Source organism: Rattus norvegicus, chromosome 1 (genome assembly GCF_021556685.1).
Source record: "Rattus norvegicus strain SHRSP/BbbUtx chromosome 1, alternate assembly SHRSP_T2T, whole genome shotgun sequence".
In the NCBI taxonomy this organism is placed as follows: domain Eukaryota; kingdom Metazoa; phylum Chordata; class Mammalia; order Rodentia; family Muridae; genus Rattus; species Rattus norvegicus.
The window spans coordinates 99,894,459-99,900,458 of NC_141534.1; the positions used below are offsets into that span (position 1 = coordinate 99,894,459).

General features: G+C 47.2%; 1 long non-coding RNA gene across 2 annotated transcripts in view; it reads left to right on the forward strand.

Annotated features, from left to right (window-relative positions):
* LOC108349563 (uncharacterized) overlaps positions 1–2,551 on the forward strand; it is a 38,666-nt gene extending 36,115 nt beyond the window's left edge. For both annotated transcript variants that reach the window (XR_015646336.1, XR_015646337.1), the window contains one exon: positions 2,222–2,551. This is a non-coding gene — a long non-coding RNA (uncharacterized LOC108349563). The remainder of the gene's footprint in view (positions 1–2,221) is intronic.
* The last annotated feature ends 3,449 nt before the right edge of the window (positions 2,552–6,000 follow it).

Here is a 6,000-nt window from a genome sequence, read left to right on the forward strand (position 1 = left end):
ACCCTCTTTGTGAGGGAAGACCCAGTACTTGGAGCTTGAGCTAGGAACTACCCATGGTTAATTCTCCCTCCTCTGACGGGGCTGAGAAAAATGACACAAAGGGTTGAGGTCCAGGCCTTGATGAGCTGGGGTCAGGGTGGCGGTCAGGGTGGGGTAGGGGTCAGAGGTGGTATTTTGATAGCCAGTTGTTATTTTAGTTCAAAATGCCATGGAAAAGCACTCAGGTCAGGAAAACCATTGCTCCGTACAGCTCTGAAAAGAAGTTAGGCAACCAAGGGCAAATTATTTTGGGGTTTTGTTTTTGTAGAAAATAATAACATGCAAGGTACCACACACGTTTATCTACCAAAGCAGCTGGGCCGACAGCCTTCCAAGCTGTGTTTTTTTTTTTTTTTTTTTTGGGTTCTTTTTTTCAGAGCTGGGGATCAAACCCAGGGCCTTGCGCTTCCTAGGCAAGGGCTCTACCACTGAGCTAAATCCCCAACCCCACTTCCTCTGTTTTTAACACCAGGTCTTAGTCTGTAACTCTGTCTGACCTTGATCTCACAGTAATTCTCCTGCCTCAGCCTCCTGAGCATTAGAGTTACTGCTGGGATGGTATTGTGTCTCATTCCATTTAGCTTTTGGGTCTCCATTAAGTAAAATGACAGAACACAATCTTGGCTTCATTTTCCTTGTTTATAAAAAAAAAAAGTTGAAATGATCAGCTTGGTTAGGAAGTCAAAGGGTTGAGTAAGCTAGCATGGTTTAGCTTTGGGGGAATATACAACTTTTCAGTGCCGTGAGGTAGATGTGTGCGCGTGCATGTGTGTGTGTGTGTGTGTGTGTGTGTGTGTGTGTGTGTTCAGTAGCTTAGATTCCGGAGCATCCCCTCCCCCCACACCCTCTTCTATGGTGCCGGAAGTGTTCCTGCACACGTGGGACTCAGAAGCGTGCCACGGGCTGGCTCTGAGTTTGGGTGTGCTGTGATTGGCTCCGAGGTACCCATTAATGATCACTGGCATCCTCTCAGAGGGTGTTGGCAGGGTGGTAACACAATTAGCATCTCCTCTTTGACAGAGGATGGGGTGAAGACAAGCTGACTTTGGGAAACTGATGATCACTGGTAATTAGGAGAAACCCTTGAGGGGAAGACGGGGCTATTTTCACAAGTGTACCCAAATGCATGCATAGAGAGCCCCTCTGGAAACAACTCGAGATCAAGGCAGATCAAGTGTCCCCCTCCCCCCCCCCCCGTTCCAGCCTTTTCTGGGTTGAGGTGAATGTGGTCATTGTGCGCTTAAATTTCAGCAAGTCTGTACAGCTAACACAGCTAGAATCGCTGGTAATCGTTTAGGAAATTTATTTAAAATTCAATTTGTACATTGTGACTTTAAGCACTACTTTTGGGGAAGTGTGTTCTGCGTGACGCAGTATCAGTTCGGGATTATGGACTCTGAGGGAATATGTATAATTTTTATGCACTATGTTTATTGGCACATTTGTGTTAATAGCCAATAAGATGATATTGCCATCTTAATACTGTGTGAATCTCTGTGACTCCGTGGCTAATGAGTGGGGCCTCTGAGTACCTGACTTGCAGGGAGAGGAAGCGAGATGGGCTCGGGGGGTGTGGGGAAGGATTTTGGAGATCCAAATGTTGGCTTGGCAGCTCGTGTTCTTGTGGTGCAGAAGAGGGAACCCACAACGCAGATGGGGAATCTGGATCTGCTCAGGGACGTAGCCACCCAGGAGGTGCTGACACGCTTGCACAGCAAAATGACCTTCCTTGGGAGAGAGAAAACAATCGCAGAGATATTTAGTTCTCAATTAAATAAAGCCGCGCTCTCTTGATTTGTTTCTAGTGACCCCCTGCTCTCAGAAACCAGGGATCTTGCCTTTTGCAGTGAATTTACGGTGGCTTCTGGTCATATATAACAATGCTGGATGGCTGACTTTCCAGCTCTGATCCAGCTCCTGGCCATGCAATGCAGCCGATTGCTTTCAAAGCATACATCTCGCATTAAATTATTCATGGGGATTCAGCACAAAACAGTCAAGTATTTTATATATATATATATATATATATATATATATATATATATATATATATATATATTACACGGACATGCTATATAAGCGTGCACACGCACGTGTGTGTGTGTGTGTGTGTGTGTGTGTGTGTGTAACTCCACTCTTAAAAAATGTCTGACTCTTAGAATTTTTATGTATTTTCATTTAGGTGCCTATGTGTGCCTGCTTGTCTGAATGGAAACCGTATACATGCAGTGCCTACAGAAGGCAGAAGGGGGCATCAGGTCCCTGGGGCTGGAATTCACAGTTGTGAACTGATGCGGGTGCTGAGACTTCTGCCCAGGTCGGCTCTAACTATAACGGTGGCAAATGTTGTCCACCACTAGACCATCGTTCCAGCCCCAAGATGTGTCTGCGTTTAACAAAGAAGCCTTGAGAACTGAGCTGTCTTCAGCCTGAGAGGAGCAGCAGATGTAGCTGTAGAAGAAGATTTTGTAAATCCATCCACATACCGAAATTATAAAACATTTCTACTGAATCACTTGAGGTATTATTATTATTATTATTATTATTATTATTATTATTATTATTATTAATTTCTCTGCCATCTTTTCATCTCGAGTTTGCCTGTGGGTTTTTTGTTCTTACTTCTTGTAATGACGATGCCAAGTGTGAGCAAAAGAAACAAGCCAGTTATCCCCAAATGGCTGGTCCCGGGTGATGTTGTCCTTGGTTCCACTAGCCTGTGAAGCTGAGATTTGTTCAATCAGTTCTAGAAGTGGCCAACAGTTTGAGATGAGCTTCTATCTTGGGTGACAACAGAGTACACCAAAATGGGGTTGCTTTTGCTAAAGTTCTATACTGCTAAATTAAAAGTATGGAAATTAAAAGCTAATAGCCCGGGCATAATAGGCCAATTTTAGCCATCAAGATAGAGAAATTCAGTCTGTTTGAACTTGTCTAAGGTAAGTGACTTTATTTAGAAGAGGCCAATATGCTTTCGTAACTGAAGGTTGAATTTAGAACCTCCAGTGTATCTCTGAGCCAACCCTCCCAGCCCCTCACTGGGGGATTCTAGGCAGGGGCTCTACCACTGAGCTGTACTCTCAGCTCCCCTTCACACTTTGAGATCAAAATGTCAGTACTTTGCCCGTGCTGACTTTGGACTTGAGATAACCCTGCCTCTGCTTTCCAAGGTGCTGGGATGAGAGGCTTGCACTGTTACGCTTGACTGCCTATCTGCTTGTTGTCCCTCGCTCTTTCATTCTGCTGATTCTTCTGTCTGTGAATGCGCCCAGATCACAGAGTTCCAGGATCTTCTTCTGGGCCAGACTGCCGCACAATTAGGAGTCAGTGTTTGCTGGTAGAACCTCTATTCGGTGTAACCCTGTTTTTCCGCTCATCAGAACACGCATGCGCTGTGGAGTCTTGTGGCTCAGGCTTGGATCTCCGCTGCACTAGCCGCCAGCTGTGCTACGGGGATGACAGACCTCCCTTTCAGAGCCTTTGCCTTCTCCTCACCTCCCTGGGCTGGGGCTCAGCCAATGGAACTGTGCGGAGTGGGTCGTCACAGCTGCCCAGCACAAAGTTCTCATGGAGATCTGCTGCATTTTTCACTTACTTGCCCCAGAAATCGTGTGACCGGGATTGCACCTCTGCTTGCAAACTGATCTCTCTTCGCCACACTGTTGCCTCCCCAAATAGAGAGAGAGGCCATTCGGTTTCTTCCTTCCTTCCCATCCCATCTGCATTTTCCGAGCTCAAAGCTTTAAAATCAGGCTTTCTTCACTCGCTCCCTGGCTTGCCTGCCTCCTCCAGCTTTGGTACTGTTTCCTTTCCTTGAACTCCTGGACTCTGGCTGCCCCTGACAATCCCAAGAACATCCTACTCTGCTCACTCATTTTTATTTTGCTGAGCTTGGGATGGGACCGAGGGCGTCGTGTGTGCCAAGCAATTGCTTTGCTTCCAAGTCACATTCCTGATTCCCACCTGCTCATTCTGGCACCATGCCGCCATTACATTTCCACGGTCACAGGGCCTCCTCTGAGAAGCCCTCCTTGCTTGCTTCCCAGGCATCCCCATACTTACTTTCTTCTTTCCACTGTACGTTTTCAGACTGGTGTCCTGTGAGGTAATCCCACATGAGGCCAGGCCCTTCTAAGTAAGGTCAGGTCCTCCTCAGGTACCTAACTCCACATCTGAAATTGGATGACCAATCCAACAATAATCATGACAACTGACCATTTTGAGAGCCTCAGGATCAAATGTTTATAGCAGACTTCGGCACGACCGTGCATGCTTATCACTTCAGAATCTGGAGGTGGAGGAGGAAGGATCAGGAGTTCAAATCCATCCTCAGCCACATTGAGAATAGAAGGCCAGCCTGAGACTCTGTCTCAAACAAATAGAATAAGCACATAATGCCACCCAGGAGTGGTTCCTGTAGACCTCAACTATCAGAGAGCCTCTGGGGCTGTAGCTGTAGCCTGATGCCCAAAGTGAAGAAGGTAAAAAAGAAACGTGCTACTTGCAACCATCCACTTACTACTAGGTATTGCTAGACACATAGAGAACCAATTCTGCCCTCCATTGGATAGATGGGGTGTGCAGGTGCTGGTTCAAAGTGTCAGCGAAAAAGGAGGAGGAGGAGGAGGAGGAAGAAAACGGAGGGGAAGAAGAAGGAGGAGAAAGAAGGAAGATGAGGAAGAAGGAGGAGGAGGAGGAGGAAGAAGAAGAATATGGAGGAGGAAGGAGGAGAAAGGAGGATGAGGAAGAAGGAGGGGGAGGACGAGGAAGACAAAAAAGGAGGAGGAGGAGGAGGAAGAGGAAGAAGATGAAAAAGGAGGAGGAGGAGGAGGAGGAGAACAGGGAAATAGAGAAAGTGAAAGTAGACTGTGGCGAGGCTGCCCCACCCTCTCTCAAGGCTCAGTGTTCACAGGGTAATTGAGGACCCAGGCAGGTGCCTTAAAGTCATCTGCTTCGCCAGCCTCACTTCCAGGCCCATCTGGCAGGGCTTAGCCATCCTGTCCTATGCGCACTTTTCCACTTGCAGATGCTCCGAATTTCTTCCTTAAAAATTATGCAATTTAATAACTGGAGTTAGGTGTTTTCTAAGAGCCTGCAGTGTTTGTAACGACGGCCACGACTCTATTATAATACAAAAACCTATCATTAAGAACTACATGTATTTTAACCTCCAGCCACTTCCAGCAGCACAATGTAAGGATGAGGCTAGTTTGCAGGCAGGTGAGAACGGATCAGAAGCAGTTTAGGGAGCGGATGGAAACACTGTTTCTTGTCACAGGCCTAATGGAGCTACTGTGGTATTTGTGTTTCTTGCAGCCCTGCTGCTGTACACCAATGAAAAATTATGTTTTTTTCCTCGGTGCACCTACACTCATCATCTTTACAGTCCTGCCACGTGAAGTGCTTGCCATTTCTCGGCCCCTTCCCCTCCCAGTCATTTATGTGGTTCCTGGCAATCGAGGGTCAGCGCTGTGTCTCGCTAATGTTCTGTGTAATAGAAATGAGCATATCGGTGTTGCTCACACAGAAACCCAGCAGACGGTGGCTGTTGACGTGCAAAAGGGCTGATTGGGAGCCTGGCTTCTTTCTTTTAATCCTCTTTGTTTACCGGATCTCTACACCCCACCATAATCTCTCTTTGCATTGGAATCTCCTCTGCCCGCCAGCCTCCAGGGGAGAATGTACTTCAACTGCTGTGTGGGGAAGGCAGGCCCTGGGCTCATCCCTAAGGGGGCTCCTGGAGGTGTGTGCTTGCCTCTCTGATAATTTTGTTCTTCAAGCCAGCCAGATTCAGCTGGGTTCCAGGTAAGCTGATGATTTGCTGGAGAATCATCTTCACAGAGGCGACTCTCCAAGGTTCCTGGAAATCGGGGCTTGCTAGGTGCCCTGGAGGCCCTTTATTGTGCCTCAGTCTGTAGTCAAGACTTGTACTAGAGTTGCAAAGAAGACGCACCTGTAGGC